This window comes from Nanorana parkeri, unplaced genomic scaffold, assembly GCF_000935625.1.
Source record: "Nanorana parkeri isolate BGI_ZX_2015 unplaced genomic scaffold, ASM93562v1 scaffold529, whole genome shotgun sequence".
Classification (NCBI taxonomy): domain Eukaryota; kingdom Metazoa; phylum Chordata; class Amphibia; order Anura; family Dicroglossidae; genus Nanorana; species Nanorana parkeri.
Window position 1 is genome coordinate 1,049,627 of NW_017306797.1, and position 18,032 is coordinate 1,067,658.

The window sequence follows — 18,032 nt, forward strand, 5'->3', positions numbered from 1 at the left end:
AAGATGACAATAAAGGAAAAGGAAAATAAATGCAGCCCCCACTTCTGTGATCTGGCAAGCTATAATATATTATACTTTTTGTTCTTGTATTTAGATGCACTTTAACTAATTGTGAGTAAGATAATGTAATTTTAATTGCTTATTACAACATTGTTAATCAATTTTGGTACCAAGAATCTGCCATTGCTCCTCTTTGCGACAGGCCCAGTACGTTCAGCAATGACAAGGTAGTTAGAGATTTGAAGAGCGAGTGTTCATTCCTACGGTAGGACCGTCGGATTGTGACAATTACACTCTTAGATCCTGACTGCTACGACCAGAATGTGATGCATTACATACTTCGCTTGCGCTGAAATTGCAGCTCTCGGACAACAATCTAATCACCAGCAAACAGAATAATCATCACCAGGTGCAGATTAACCTTTTACACATACATATATACATGGTAGCCACCACCACACATTTTTACAGAAACATACAGTGCACAGCATCTGCTATTGCAATGATGATTTTTAAGAAAAGGTATAATTGCTGCCACGCCCAGACAGGAATATGCCAGAGTTTACACTACAGTAGCTCCTTACAGAGGCAACTGTAATAATAATTGGAGCATTCAGAGATTTAGCTCAACAATTTTTAAATAATATAATGGAATGAAAAACCATGCAAGAAAATATTTACAGAAAAGATATTATACAACAGACATAAACATCAGACAGATAAAAGAGGTTAAGAGTGAAGCTTTGCCTGGTCTTTGCTTCCATGCAGTGTCCAGTTTGCTCTGATCCAATAACTGCAAGAGTCACATGCCCTCAGAAAAAGTGACTGAGTATGCATGGTGGTTTTGATGTCAAGCAAGAGCTTAGTGCTGCAACTGCAGCCATCTTTTCTGGTCCCTTGTCAGGGCATTGCAGAATTACCACACACAATCAAAAGATCCAAGGGGTGTGGCATAGTTGTGATGGAGTATTCTATTTATGCACCAGCGGACACACCCATACAACTAACTTACCTGAGCACAGCTATATTTCCATCTAACAAGGTTTCCCTGTCTGACAACTAGGATATTATTTAGAAAATTAAATTCTGTTCTGATCCCAAATATGATATAGATATTATGTACATCTCACTTAGTCATTCTAAAGTGTCCCATTAGCCTTCTGGACCTTGTATATATGTGTTTGGTGTCTAGCTGATTGGTATCTATCTTGCCTGCATTAATGTGACCACTGTTTATGAAGATAACCCAATCACAGCAGAAATGATAGATTATATATAAACTTTGTTCTGCCAGACTGTTTACAACCTGGCTATTTACAGCATGGCTACATTGAGTGTTTTAAGGACTCTGCTAGTGGAGGTTTATGACATCTCTGCATTCTGTTCTCTGTTTTCTATCAAAGGTGCTTTAAGATGGGACTGTGGGGGCTTCCGGTTCCGGCACCCATGTGAGTGGCAGCAGGGAGACGGCGCTCCCGTTACGGCATCCTGTTCACATAAAAATACAGCTACCTACCCAATTTTTTGTTTTTCTTTTTGCTTTCTTTAATGTGGCCTGAGATTGAGGCCTTTACATGTCATATCTTGATATCACCTTTGTTAAAGACTGCATTATCTGCTTGCAGATGCGCAATGTTATTATATCACAAAATTCTAATAAAATTTGTTTAAAAAAAAAAAAAGATGGGACTGTGGTTTTTAAAATGTGTCACCTTCCCTGGCTGTCTAGCACTGACTGAGCACATGAGATGTAAATATAACCATGTTTGTTACTGACTTGCGCATTTTGGAGAAAACGAGGGTGGCACTATGTTTAGTATACCTCCCCCATTCTCCTCACACAGATTGGGGTTCCTTGAACCTCACTATTGTAACAGTACTCACTTACCCCAGCAACAAAAAGCTAAAAATCAACAGCACAGGTCTCTACCAACATTTCCTGCATCAAAACATTCATTATGTTTCTGCATGGTCAGGTTTTAGCTCCTGGGCTCAATCTCAAACTTCTTTTCACCCTACTGAGCATATTATGTTGCCTTTCCTGTGTCTGGGACTGGTGTACACCAGCAGATCTTTATTGCCACTGCTTCCTTTAGGCAGAATGATTCCCTGTATAATATTCCAGATCCACTATTTGTAAGTGGAAGTTACTATGCAGGTTTATAAATTGCGAGATAAAGTTCCTCCGTTTTCCATTTGTTAGGAGAATGTCTCACACTTCTGTCGAAGCCTCCCAACTTTTCTTGGGGGTTGCTGCCTCTGCACCATTCCATTGTTGTCAGCTGTGGGCTAATGAGCCTGGTCACACACCCTTAGCACCGTTCCCTGATTACTTTTTTAGCTGTGGGCTAATGAGCTTGACCACATGCCCTTCAGCTTTGGGATTGGCTAGTGGCACTTTATTTAAGCATCAAAAGTCCAGGGCACTGGACTTTGCATTCTGTTCCTGTCTCAAAATATTGTATCTGGCAACCTGTCCTGTGTCAATATCTTGTCCCTAGGAATACTGTCTGTCTGCCTCCACTGCTGACCTCAGCCTGTAACAGGAATACTCTGTCTGACGCCAGTCCTGACCTCAGCCTGTCCCTGAAATGCTTTCTGCCTGCCTCCACTCCTGACCTCAGTTTATCATTGGAAAATGCACTCCTCTCTGCAGCCCATTCAGCCCTTGTTATGCATCTGTTTCCTCTGCAGGCTGCACTAGACCCTGACCTGTCCGTCACAAGCCCTGTCTCCACTGGAGAGCCAGCACTTCATGTCCTCCATCAAGAGTCAGTACTTCAACTCTATACCTTGGGGCAACCTGTGATATTCTACAGTCAGAGTATATAGTTCCAGACCTGGGGGAATCTGAGGACCTGCGGCACATATAAAGCATCCTTGAAAGGCAGCTACTAGAGGTGAAGACACTCACCACTATTTACTCTGGCTGGAGTGTCTGCGGTGTCCGGTCCTGACAGCATTAAATTCCACTCCACTAGGGCAGAGTGTGCTTCCTGGGCTTTTCATCATCAGACCTCTGTGTCTCAGATCTGTAAGTCTGTGACCTGGTCATCTGTACATATGTTCTCTAAAGGTGGCCATACACTCTACAACCATCGCAAGACGTTAGTCTTGCGATGGTTGTAAAGTGATTTAAAAAACGTACGATCTGCCCATCTTGGACAGGCAGATCGTACTCTCGATCATCGCAAGCCCGCCCCCCTGAGGGGCGGGCTTCCGATGACTGCAATGCTGAACAGGCAGGGTGCGCGTGTGCACACCGGCCCGTTCGGCATTTGTCTCCCGAGCACCGTTCAAACCAGCCGAAAATCGTACGATTTTCGGCTGGTTTTCTAGCGTGCTCCTTAGACAAAAGACGTGCGACCGTACAGTAGAAACGGTCGCACGTCTTCGTTCACACTGCTCGATTCTCGAACGATCGCCGGATTACCCGCGATTCTCGTACGAGAATCGAGCAGTGTATGGGCACCTTAAGTTCTACAAGGTCGATGTATCTGCCTCTGCAAATGCTAGTTTTTATCTAAATGTTCTGCAGGTGGCTATATAATACCCTGGGTTTTTCTTTTCTTTTTTATTCTTTTATCCTTGTTGGTCTGGTTCACCTGTGAATTTTGTGTGTGTACCCCTCAATTTGGACTACCTTTGGTCATCTCTAGGTTGCTTTTCATAACCAAGCCGTCCCTGTAATAAATGAGAGAAAATACGCTTTTTGTACTCACCACAAAATCCTTTTCTTGGAGTTAGGACACAGCTAACCCCCCACCCCCCTCATATACATCTTTGGACTGCTTGTTACAACTGAGCAGGAATGAGGTAGGGTAGGTTATAGCTGCAAGGGGGCAGTTTTCTATGTACCTAGCATCCATTTCTCCTGTAGGCATCACTATAACCCTAGGTTGCTTATTATCATGAAGCTGTGTCCCTCAAAGGACTGCGAGAAAAGGATTTTATGATGAGTACAAAAATCATATCATATCTTAATAAAGATGACTATGTTATCATGTATTAGATTTTGTGAGTGTCACAGAAGGCTATTACAGTTCCTGCATAGGTGGCATTTCCTGTATCATTCCTCTGTACTCACCAGAACGTATTAGCCACTGAGCAATTAACCTACTTGCATGCTTTTTAATTATAACAGAGTTTTACAGTAGTAATAAAGGTGTTCTGTACCTGTTATATAAGTCCAGAAACCTTTGAGTTGCATTTTAAAAAACTGAAGCAAAGGAAAGCTTTGAGGCACTTCCAACAAAAGCCAAGACCATTCTTTCTTTAATTCTTTTGGTGATGGTTGGAGCGTGAATGCAATCATCTGATTGGTAAGTGTTATGAATGGTATTTATTAACAAGGTTGTCTATAATGTATATGTGTAGGTAATTCTATATAACTGTTTTAGTACATTGCTATGACTATAAACTGTCTATTATGCTGTATTTTTAAATCAAAGCATCTAAGACAATTAGCGCATCGTTGGGTGCATAGCTTTGGCTGTTTAGAGTTTCATGGTTCCAGCTAATACTGTATTGGGATTGTACCATAAATAAGTTCATATTGACCTTTTGGGGTCCATCTTCTTGTTAAAACTTTTACCTTTCTTCTGAGGTAGTGGTGGAAGTTGGCAAGGCAAGGGAATCTCACTTGTACTGCGGCACTTAATGTGGATTCAGTGCACAATGTGCATCTAACCCAGGGGTAGCCAAACTCCGGCCCTCCAGCTGTGGGGAAACTACAAATCCCATGATGCATCTCTCTCTGGGAGTCATGTCTGTAGCTTTGAGAATCTTGCAATGCCACATGGGATTTGTAGTTCCATCAAAGCTGGAGGGCCGGAGTTTGGCTACCCCTGATCTAACCTCTGGAATATTGCATTCTGGTGAGCTGCTTTTTTATTTACATAGTGAAGGCCAAGTTGTAGTGAATTGTAATCACAGGAGGGGGAGCCTGACTCGAAGCTCTGCAGTTTTAATATTTATTTGAATGATCAGTCTTTCTGCATACTGCTGTAATAATTTGCATTACACATAATCATTTTGTCTTATTCAATTAGCGCTGATTTTAATTTGAATTTATGGATTGGCAAGTTTGTCCAGCCAGAAGCACAGCTCCTTAACCACTGGAGGTCCAGCATGTTAAATCCCATTCTTGTCCAGGACATTTTTCAGTTTTCAGCAAAGTGATAGTTTGACAATTACTCGGTCTTGCAACACTGTACCCAAATAACTTTTATATCATATTTTTTTAGACAGCCACTTTATATTTTTTACTATATACAGTAAAGGGAAAAAAAACCAAAACATTTGAGAAAAAAAAACAAGCTGTTACTGTTAATATACAGGTCAGATCAGAGCAAGGATGGAGCTGACATACTGTATACAGTAGAGGAGTGATTAACATAGTTTCTGTTACTGGATGACGCTGGTGTTAGTTTACACTGGTTTCTGGGTGTGAGAGGAAAGTGAGAGCTGACTGCTAACTGCAACCATTGTTTACATTGTGTGATGTTGTGTTTGGTGACAGCAGTCACTTGGTACAGAGCATTCTCATTGGCTCTGTATCCACGTTTTGTGATCTACACTTTCCATTGGAAAGTGCAGTTCTTGTGCGTGTGCTATAGGGTATGCACAAGTACAAAAAAAGAAATTTAAAACATCTTTCTTCACTGGAGAGTGTAGCGTCTGTCCGTTTATGTACAAAGGGCGGACAGCAAGTGTTTAAACTGAGATCCGAGTCTGACTATACTATCTATCTATCCTATCTAATCTATCTATCTATCTTATGCCCCACTTCCCATAAGCTCTGGATACCTTCCTAGAACTGGTTTACAAATGTTGAAATTCATATTTATCAGTACCTGTGTCACCCTGCTGACATGAGAGAAATAAGGAAGCTTCCATTGCTGGCTTCCTCTGACTTCAGTACTTTATACCTGGAGTCGCATACCTGGAACAAATATGCTAAAAATGAAAGTCCATATCTTTTATTTCTATAGTAATTGCAGGATAGTGATTCAAAGCTGAAACCAGAGGACCAGCATGACAGCCAGGTAACTAGCAGTTGAAGAAGCAGAACAGTAGTGGCTGCCTGCATTAAGTTCTCATGACAGGTTTCCTTTTAGGGCCCATTCACACGTTGTAGTAATACGCTGCAATGGTGTGAATAGCTTGTCATGAGATAATTATAGTATGTATGCTGATACTTGTTAACCTCTGCTTTTTAGAATGTTAATTGTCTCTTTGTTATTGGCATCAATGCTTTCTGAGTCACTGACCTGCACTAAGTATAGAGAGAAGAAACTGTGACACTTAGGCTGGGTTCACACCTAGGCGTATTATGCATGCACGTCTGTCGCGCGACCGTCACGCGGGTTTTTTTACCGCGATTCGCGGTAAAAAAAATGCGCGACCGTCGCACGATTCCGAAGGCTACTTGGCTGTATCCCAATGGAAAACGCCCTCCAAAACGGCCCAAAGAAGTACATGTACTTGTTTGGGCGTCAGCCGTTTTGTAGGGCGTTCAGACGGGCGGAAATACGGAAAGGTGTGAACCATACCCATAGAAAACAATGGGATTTTCATGGTTGTACGTTTTGTAGAGCGTTCATAGAGCGTTGAACGCCCGACAAAACGGAAAGGTGTGAACGGGGCCTTATATAGAGCATGCTTAGTCCTTGTTTGTGATTCAATGTATTGAAGCTAGACACAGCCAGGCATCAAACATTTTGTATAAGGAGGCAGCAGTGGCAGCCCCAGGCCTTCCTTCCACCCTCTTCCTTGCAGAGGTCCTTCAAATACAATTCTAGCTGACAAGACTTAACAGGGAGCTTACCTGTGACATTAGACAAAGCAAAAAATGGGAAAACCAGGTTTAGAGTTCATGGCTTTATTGACTCAAGTACTGAGTACAAGTAGGAAGACATATAAAGAGCTTGGTGCCAAATTATTCACGTTAGGTCGCTGCAAAGGACAAGGAGGGCACTCTTTGCGTCTGGAGGAAAAGAGGTTTAACCTTTGCGTACGGAAAGGATTCTTCACAGTTAGAGCTGTGAAAATGTGGAATAGACTCCCCCAGGAGCTAGTTATAGCTAGCTCAGTTAATTGTTTTAAAAAACATCTGGATGTATTCTGAAATGCACAGGATATTACTGGATATTGAGTAGAGCTGCAGCTAACGATTATTTTCAAAATCGATTAGTTAGCCGATTATTAAGTTCGATTAAATAACCGTGGTTTGTAGGGGTTTTTGTTGCCTTCCTCTGGATCAACAGGGGGTAGCTGTGGGCATAGCGTTCTGTTTAGGCTTTTCTTCTCTTTTTTGCTCTGTATCACTATAGGTTGAACTCGATAGACTTGAGTCTTTTTTCAACCTGACTAACTATGTAACTATGTAACAATAGGGCCTTGTATACATGCAAGTGAGCCTTTCAATGGCACTGCACATTTGAACAAGAGCCATTCACATCATGACCCAAACCCTCATTTTTTTTTTTGGCTACTATTGCATCTTTTATGGCTGATTCAGACTCTTGCCGTGTGTTGCAGCACATATTTCTTTTTTACTGGGTTGTAAATGTATTATTTATTATTCCCTCAGAAGGTACCATTATAGAGAATGCTTGCTCATAGGTTAATTTACAGTATATGATGTAGTGAAAAGAAAGTACAGTTATGTTGATCCCCTTATACCTAGACAAGTTAGGTACCCCAGGGGTCATCGCTTCCCTCACTACATGCAAAATTAGGCCCCGACCTCTACAACCCCTGGCAAAAACACCAGATGTCTCAAAAAACAGAGCTGTGCTCTTGAGTGACTATGATACAAAAGTAAATTACTGCATGACTTCTCTTCTGTCTTCCTAAGATATAATTCCTGCCTCTACCCTGCCAAACAGACCTATTTCGTCACTCCATACAGTCAATTTTTTGCTACCTCTAAAGGTGGCCATACACTTTACAACCATCACAAGACCTTAGTCTTGCGATGGTTGTAAAGTAATTACAAAAAAACGTACAATCTGCCCACCTTCCCGCTGAGGGGCTGGCTTCCGATGACAGCAATGCTGAACGGGCAGTGTGCGCGTGCGCACACCGGCCCGTTCGGCATTTGTCTCCCAAGCATGCCACAAACCAGCCGAAAATCGTAAGATTTTTGGCTGGTTTTCGAACATGCTCCTTAGACAAAAGACGTGCGACCGTACAGTAAAAGCGGTTGCACGCCTGCCATACACTTTGCGATTATCGTACGATCGCGGGATTTCCCGCGATTATCGTGCGATAATCGCACAGTGTATGGGCACCTTAACTCTCTACTTCGTCCCCCACTACCTCCACCAATTAACTCATTCACTGCTCAAGGGATTGCCAATCATTTCAAAAACAAGACTGATGCAATTTGTAATGATATCTCCACTGTTCAGACATCTCCCTCACCTAGCATACTACATCAACCATCACTTTCAATACTTTCCACTTTTGACACAATGCAGGTTGCTAAACTTTTTTCTGACTCCCACCTAACCACCTGCTCCCTGTTTCCTCAAAACTACAGCTACTCCTCACATAACGACCTACCTGTTTAATGACAGTTCGGACTTACGACCAGAACAGGAACTTGGGTATTTACAGTATGCAAGTTTAAGTAATCGACCATTCGGATTTACGACCATCTTTCCAAACAGTCAGTATTGTACAATGTGCAAGAGCTTGGGTATTAACAGTATGCAAACCTAAGTAATTGACCATTTAGACTTACGACCAGCTCTCTGAACTGTCAGTACTGTACACTGTACCGTATATTAGAGCTGATTTCCTCTATTGCTCGCATAGTGACCAACTCATAGGAACGCAACTCAGTCGTTAAGTGAGGAGTATCTGTACTACGATCTCTCTCTTGCTCGATATCACACTCTCTAACCCTCATCTTCAACCTCTCCTTCTCCACTGGTATCTTCCTCTGCACTCTAAAGGTCCCCACACACCTTACGATAATTGTACGATAATCGCGGGAAATCCAGCGATCGTACGATTATCATAAGGTGTGTGGAAGCCGTGCGACCTCTACTACTGTAAGGTCGCACGACTTTAAACTTACGAACATGTTTGCAAACAGACTAGGCATCGTACAATGTTCGGCGGGTGTGTAGCATGCTCGTAAGATAAAAGCCGGACGGGCCAGTGTGCGCAAGCGCACACTGCCCGTTCGGCATTGCGGTCATCGCAAGTACGATCTGCCTATGCAAGATGGGCAGATCGTACTTTTTTTTAAGTACCTTACAACCATCGCAAGACAAAAGTCTTGCGATGGTTGTAAGGTGTGTGCCCAGCCTTAAACATGCACTAGTCTGCCCGATACTTAAAAACCCTCACTAGACCCCACCAGTTTGAACAACCTAAGACCAGTCTCCTAGCTCCCATTTACCTTGAAACTCCTTCAATGCCTTGTCTACAACCATCTGAGCCACCAACTCACTGATAACAACCTTTTTGACCCTCTACAGTCTGGCTTTCGCCCACAACACTCCACTGAAACTGCCCTCCTAAAGCTCACTAACGACTTACTAACTGCTAAATACAATGATCACTACTCTGTACTCGTACTCTTAGACTTTTCTGCTGCCTTTGATACAGCTGACCACCCACTCCTCTTTTAAAAAAAAAAAAACTCCACTCCCTTGGCTTAAAAGACTGTTCTTTACTTGTTTTCCTCCTGTCTATTCCAGCGCACCTACAGTGTCACCAACCTGTGCGACCAGGCCCTGGATGCCCCTGATACCTCTTATCTAATGCGCTGTGGCCAGCAGTGGTCACAAGCTTATGTCACCACATACAATGCAGTAGTCCAATAGTCCTGCATTGTACATGGGGTTGGTGAGAAAGCACCCACAACACAGAGCATCAGGGAGAAGAGGTGAGTGCTGAAACCTAATGGAGTGAGAAAATAAAGTATTACACCTTATTCCTCTACCCCTAGACTTAACAAGTATTTAAAGAAGATCTCCGGGAAATGTAAAAATCAACAATGCAGCGGGGCTATTTCTGCACTGCAAGGGTTAACTACTTGTTAGACATGTGCGAGTAGTTTTCGAAAATTCGTACATTCAGATGTATATGAATTTGCGAATGACAGCAATAACGAATGAAAACAAATACGAATTTGTGATAACGAAAATTTCAGATGCATCCGAAATGTCTTTCCCGAATAAAGCATCAACCTAAAAAAATCCAAATTTTTGTTAGCGGTAGTATGTATGAATTTTCGTTACAAGCAAATTCTCGTTGCAGCAAAGTGACATTAGACAAAAGGCAAAAACATTTATTTATTTTTTTCCCTTTTGTCTAATGTCTCCTTGCTGCAACAAAAATGCGTTTGTAATGAAAATTCATACATACTACCACTAACGAAATGAACAAAAATGTATTAAAACCGGGGGCGTGCGTTAATCACACGTTTCTGTGCGATTAATGCACGGTACCACGCAATGCACCTACTGACTGTTAATAGTGCGGGAGGCGCGTTGTGTTGCAATTCATTAGAATGGCACCCCAAATGTACTGTACTTACTGCCTGCAATGTGAACGACCACGTTGCAATGCACAGTACCTCAATACCATGCGTTGCGGAGCGGTTGTGAAAAGTAGTGCATGCACTATTTTTTCCACCCCACGATATTGTGGTACCTTACATTGCAACACGGTCGATCGCAGGCGCGAGGCTCGTTCGGAGTGCTATTCATATGAATGGCAATGCAATGCACCTCCACTAATGTAAGGCACAGTAGGTGCAGTACGAGGTACCGCACAATTAAAGCACGGGCCTGGTTTGAATGGGCCCTTTTAGTACATAGGCACTTTATGAATGTGTGTCAAACATCAAAAGTGCGCGAGTTTGACATACCTGCACAAAACGCTCACAAACATGGCATGCACTTGCATCGCCATTACCAGTAAATGGCAACTCAAACACGGTGGAGTAAATGTGCTTTTTTCTCCCTATGAGTGTGCGGGGAAAAAAAACAGAGAACACATATCGCAGAATTTAAAACATGTGCGACTTTCCCCTCATTTCGTGCGTGTTCGGCAGCCATTGAAATCATGGGGAATAGAAACAGAACGCAGGAAACAAACACCCGCAAAGTCATGTCACCACGAAGAACATGTCTGCTACGCCCTATGTGTGAACGAGGTCTTAATGTCCAACTTTCTTGTTAAATAAAAAACCTTTAAAAAAAAAAGTTACATTATCAGGGACTGGCAGTTCGATGGACAAATTCTCCAAATGTGGGACTGTTAAGGTGGCCATACACTCTACAACCATCGCAAGACCTTAGTCTTGCGATGGTTGTACAGGGATTAAAAAAACGTACGATCTGCCTATCTTGGACAGGCAGATCGCCCTCTCGATCCGATGACCGCAATGCTGAACGGGCAGTGTGCGCGTGCGCACACCGGCCCATTCGGCATTTGTCTTCCGAGCACCGTTCTAACCAGCCGAGAATCGTACGATTCCCGGCTGGTTTTCGAACATGCTGGTTCGACAGAAGACGTGCGACCGTACAGTAGAAACGGTCGCACGTCTCCGTTCACACTGCTCGATTATCGTACGAAATACCGATCGCATACGATTATCGTACGATAATCGTGCAGTGTATGGGCACCTTTAAGGTGCCCATACACCTTACAACCATCGCAAAACACCTGTCTTGCGATGGTCGTAAGCGAATTAAAAGCTTGCACGATCTGCCCATCTTGGACAGGCAGATTGTACTTGCGATCATCGAAACCTCGCCCCGCTGAGGGGCGGGCTTCCGATGACCGCAATGCTGAACGGGCTGTATGTGCGTGCGCACACGGGCTAGAAACCCGCCTACAATCGTACGATTCTCGGCGGGTTTTCTAGCATGCTGGTTCGACAAAGGACGTGCGACCGTATAGTAAAAACGGTTGCACTCCTTTCATACACCTTGCGATTATCGTACGATCGCGGGATTTCCCGCGATTATCGTACGATAATCGCAAGGTGTATGGGCACCTTAAGTAATGGCTTTGAATAGTGCAATATTTTTGGTTAACACGTTCAATAAACCAAACTACCTATTAAAAAACAAGAGATCAGCATCTGCTACAAGACAAATGAGCTCTGTGTTTCTACAAGGTTGCACCCAGAAATGCTGGGCACCTGTGTCATGAATTAACAATGGATTGCACAAGTGATCCCACCTGTCAGTATCAACTATACTGGAATGTCGTAACCAAAGCGGCAGGATTGCGCAATCACAGCGTGGAAGCATTTGGAGAACTGCAAAAGAAAGAATGGATAGAGGACTTTGCTGGGGCTTGTAGTTGAACTTGCACTATATCTGCCCTATATCTGTTGTATTTGATTTACTGTACTATAAAGATTGAGCAAAAAAAATAGTGTCTAAAGTAGAACTGAAGACAAAACTGGTTTTTAGTTGTGGATATACTAGAGGAGGGTTAAGGTGGCCATACACTGTACAACCATCGCAAGACCTTAGTCTTGCAATGGTTGTAAAGTGATTTAAAAAACGTACGATCTGCCCATCTTGGACAGGCAGATCGCACTCTCGATCATCGCAAGCCCGCCCCCCTGAGGGGCGGGCTTCTGATGACCGCAATGCCGAACGGGCAGTGTGCGCGTGCGCACACAGGCCCGTTCGGCATTTGTCTCCCGAGCACTGTTCAAACCAGCCGAAAATCGTACGATTCTCGGCTGGTTTTCTAACATGCTCCTTTGACAAAAGACGTGCGACCGTACATTAGAAACGGTCGCACATCTTCGTTCACACTGTTTGATTCTCGTACGATCGCGGGATTTCCCGCGATTCTCGTACGAGAATCGAGCAGTGTATGGGCACCTTTAGACATTCTGTCAGCTATTTTTTTGGCCTATGTGCCCCATTAGGTAGATTTCCCTTCGCTCCCTGCTTGTATGTCTCAACAGGAAGTGAGAGTAAACTGCACCAAAGTGAGGGAAGTCCCTGTGGGTGAGCAGGATAATCACTGACTCGCATTGCGGCCGGCTCACTTTTTTACCGGGCTGGAAAGGGTGTGGCAGGCCATTGAAGTGAATGGCACCGTAGCCACACCTTCCGGCCGCAATGCAATCGCCAGCACGGGATCACAAGGCACATTGTGCCTGCAGTGCGGTCCGGTACAGTCAAAATGCTGCAAGCACTATTTTGATTGCAGGGCGATCGCATTGCGGCCGGAGGGCGTGGCTACGGTGCCATTCACTTCAATGACCCGTCACGCCCCCTCCAGCCCTGCAAAAAAGTGAGCTGGCCGCAATGCGAGTCAGTGCGTTCCGGCCTAAATCGGACCGGAACGCACTGCTTATGGTGTGAACTAACCCTCACTTTCAGTGATAATGGTCACCAGGACAAATATAGAGGGTGAATCTTCCTAACGAGGACACGGCAATAAAAACATGAGAGGTATCCTAATCCCTCTCCACTCTGTCCAAAATTAAGGGGGGCAGTAAAAACAGAAGGTTTATCTATGTTTTTACAACTCCCTGGCCGCCGGCTGAAAAGGAATCACTGCAGTTGGACAATGCTGTACTTATTGCATGGCAAAAATTATACAGCATGTTGCTTTTGGCAGGAGTTGGCACCTGCCAAACACGTCCATTGATGTGAATAGGACTGCGCCACAACGGTGTGGCAAAGGCTTGGCACGCGATTGCAGTGTGGTAGTTACTTGTAAACTCCCCCCTCCCAGGATAAAAAAAGGCAGCAGTATCGCCTCCTGAACACCTAAAAGCCACTGCTCTACCGCCGTCTATAAAGAAATCCAACGCAGAACAAGGTAAAGTCTGCCGCTCTTGTGAACTAGGCTTAAAACTTGTTTATATTTCTCAGATAACTTGTGTGAATGAAGCCTTATGCTCACTTGTCCCTCATCCAGTGAGATGCATTCAGTGACATTTCAAGACCACCCAGATCAGACCTGGGCATTATACAGTCCCCAGGCCGTATCTGGCTATTTGTCTGTCCCTGTCCGGCCCTCTGCCTGGACACAGAATGATCGCTGAGCTGAGCTCGGTGCTAGCTGACAGTGAATGCCAAGGCCATAGCCCAGAACAGGTCCGCGATCGGGGTGTGTCCGGACCGCAGTCCTCTACCATCCCTGGTTGCTAGGACAGCTGGCGTCCTTCCAACCATTGACGTCAGGGGCCCTCCTCCTCTGCAGTTATTGGTTGCTAGGATCAGCAGGTGGTCCTAGCAACCAGTGACATCAAATGTGTTCCCACCTCCAGCATTACAGGAGAACAGAAGAGTATCTTCTTCTTCAGTCCTCTCCTGCTGCTCCATCTCCTGCCTCCCGACTCTGGCCTGTCAAGAAAAAAGAAAATAAGGTATGCACCACACACTATGTGGGGACAATCAGGCTTCATTCAGGGCCCTACTGTGAAACGCACCTACTGTGCATCACAGTGCGGCGTGTGCGTTGCGTTTCATGCACTACTTTTTTCAACTGCACCGCAATGCATACTGCACCGCAATGCATGGTGTTGTGGTACCACGAGTTGCAGTGCGGTTGAACGCAATGTGACTGGGAGGTGCATTCAAATGAATGGCACTGCAATGCACATGCTGCACTGTAACACACGGTACATGCGTTGCGCAATACTGCACGTCAATTGCATAGCAGAGGTGTAAACAGGCCCTCACACCTACAATGTCTATTGGTTTGGCCATCCACAACAGTCCCAGTTTCTCATGTGGCCCCTTAAGAAAATTAACTGCCACTCCCCACCAAGATGATACTACCTGGATTGATTACAATTTAAACAAACCATTTATTATAAAAAAATACAGGAGAAAATAATGAACTGAAAATATATTAGCTGATTTATATATCAGTAAAAATTTTTACGTTTAAAGAAGAACTCTGGGATTTTATTACATTTAGGCCTCATTCACACAAGAAACGGCAGGCACGTACAGCTCCATGCTGCATGCAGGGCCGTATCGGGCAGCTTCCGGGAAGGACAGGTGCTGCGTGTGATTAGTACGCAGCCCCTGTTCTTCTCTATGGGACCACACGGGCGAACGCCGCCCTACACTCAAGCGCCTTGCACGTCTGTGCGGGTGTCCGTACTCGTACGCTGACAGGATGAATCCTGTCTGCGTCAGAGCCGGGACACCTGCACCCGTACGGACGCGCAGGAGGGTGAGCGTAGGGCGTTGTTCGCCCGCGTGGTCTCATAGAGAAGAACAGGGGCTGCGTACTAATCACATGCAGCACTTCCCGGAAGCTGCCTTCTTTATGACCTGCAGCTGACCTAACCTCAAGCTGCCTTCTTTATGACCTGCAGCTGACCACCTCCTAAGCTGCAGCCTTCTTCATTATGACCTGCAGCTGACCTAACCTGAAGCTGCCTTCTTTATGACCTGCAGCTGACCTAACCTGAAGCTGCCTTCTTTATGACCTGCAGCTGACCTAACCTGAAGCTGCCTTCTTTATGACCTGCAGCTGACCTAACCTAAAGCTGCCTTCTTTATGACCTGCAGCTGACCACCTGACCTGAAGCTGCCTTCTTTATGACCTGCAGCTGACCACCTGACCTGAAGCTGCCTTCTTTATGACCTGCAGCTGACCTCCTCCTGACCTGAAGCTGCCTTCTTTATGACCTGCAGCTGACCTCCTCCTGACCTGAAGCTGACCTCCTTCAAGCAGTTTTGCATTCCCATAGACTTGTATATAAATTCAAAACCCATTTAAATCAAACAAAAACCCAGCAACAGAGGTCATTAGGGCTCATGCACACAGGTCCAGTGTAAACACTGTTGTGTCTGCATGTAATGTTTGTGCAATGTTTACATATGTACAGCATATAGTGTTTTATTGGTTGCTAGGAACCTAGAGAGCTTCTGCCGCCTGCATTTTAGGGACAAATGACGCTAGGTGGCTGGAGGGTGCAAGTGCTTCCAAGGATGCATGTGCACTGTACGCATGAAAATGTCTAAATATGGTCAACACGCAGGACCTGTGACGCAGATTTTACTATTTTATTTCACGTATCCCCTACAGTATATTGCTTGCGGTACCCCAGAATGCACCATTCTGCTCCATTGTACTCCATTCACATTATATTGGAAAAGTAGTCCTACTCCAGCACAACACTGAAGGAATTTTGGACAGTGCCAAGTTTTTCATAAATAAGATCAATGAGGCTTTTAAAGTAGTGCGTCACTATATAAACGATGACATCGCTGCCTGAGCCGCTGTCGATCCCTCTCTCCTGTGTATACACCGTGTATGGACACTTCGACCTCAGCCGAGGGTTTACTTTTCTGCACGGCGGAGTGTTACGGGCGGGGCCTTGGTGTACTGCTACACAGGTGAGCCAGGTGCGCGGAGGAATCAAACCATCAGTTCCATAACATTATTCATGAGATGAGGGGCGGAGCAAAAGCCATCGCAACGTCATCTATGCCTGCGGGGCGGAACCTGAAAGCCGGAGACGCTTTTTTCTATTGGCTGCCCGACGTAAGGGCGTTATGAATATGCAATAAGCCGGCCCCTGGCAGAGGGAACCAGGAAGCGGCTGCGGCCCAGGCGCCTCCCGCGGGACACGGATCGGGGGAGCAACCGGACACGAGCAAGGTGAGGGGGCGTGCAGCTGGCTGTGAGGGACCGGACTTTGGGAAAGTGGTGTGTGCGGGCTGGTGTGGAAGTGCTATGACGGCTTGGTGGGTAATAGGTGGCCCGGTGACGTCCGCGGGGATGCAGGGCTGTGATGGAGAGTCTGAGATGTGCTGCAGAGTGGGGGCTGCCCGCTTGTTCTCGGTGCACGGTGGGAGATGGTGTTACAGGTGTGGTGATGGTGCACAGAGGATGTAGGGGGACTTGCATGGAATGTGGCCAGCAAAGCACATATGTGTGTCTGCTACAACAGGTGTGTAGTCTGGGGGGCGGGGTCCTAAGTTACACTGTGCTGGGGGCGGAGTCACAGGCTGCTGAGCTGGGTACTCGTCCTCTCTAATGTATCTAGCCAGACTCCTGTACGGTCATTGTGATACTGGGCGAATCTCCCCATCTGTACTGCCAGTGGTGTGACACTGGGTGAATCTCCCCTCCTAAATGTACTGCCAGTGTGACACTGGGCGAATCTCCCCTCCTAAATGTACTGCCAGTGGTGTGACACTGGGCGCATCTCCCCTCCTAAATGTACTGCCAGTGGTGTGACACTGGGCGCATCTCCCCTCCTGATGTACCCCTTGACCCTCTGTGAGTGTGACACTGGGTGAATCTCAATAAAGTTGTGGTGACATGCGGTATGCTGCATAAAGCTTCTGAGGCCTTGTTCACACCAAATGCAGACCAGATCCGGTCAGGTTTCTGCACACGCAGTGTAGTGGGTTGTGCCGCGTTTTAGACGCGTTTTGGGTGCGTTTAGGGCCGGTTTTGGTTAAAAAAAAAGTTTAACATGGACTTTCAGGCACTTGCATGCGTTTTTGATGCGTTTTTGCGTTTTAGATGCATTCCAGAGCAGGTAAAATAGGGCTTGCCGCATTTTTTTCATCCGGTCTGCATCTGGTCTGGATCCGCACGCTGCGATGTGAACTGGAGGTCAAAATACCATAGGAATACATTGGACGCAGTTTTGATCCGGTCTGCACCTGCTCTGGTCCGGATCTGCTCCGCGCTTGGTGTGAACAAGCCCTAATCTGCATTTTCTGCAGCGCATTGCACCTCAACTCGGCATTCTGGTGTGAACAGGACACATAGCAACCCATTGTTTTGTTTTTATGAGCCCTTGTGGTTTGTGCAGATCATCGCAGCTCATCTGACCTTCTGTGGGTTAGGAGCTGATATTATGATTTACCATTGACCTGGGCAAACCTTTGATGATAAAATCCCGGAGAGGCGGACCACATCCACAAGTGTCTCTGCCCTGAGTGTTAATGACGCTGAGACTGGAAGGGCCATGCCATTGTTTATACTCCTTGTTTCATGTTATTGTTAGTCATTTATACAGAGTTTATGGAAACATTGGATGTAGT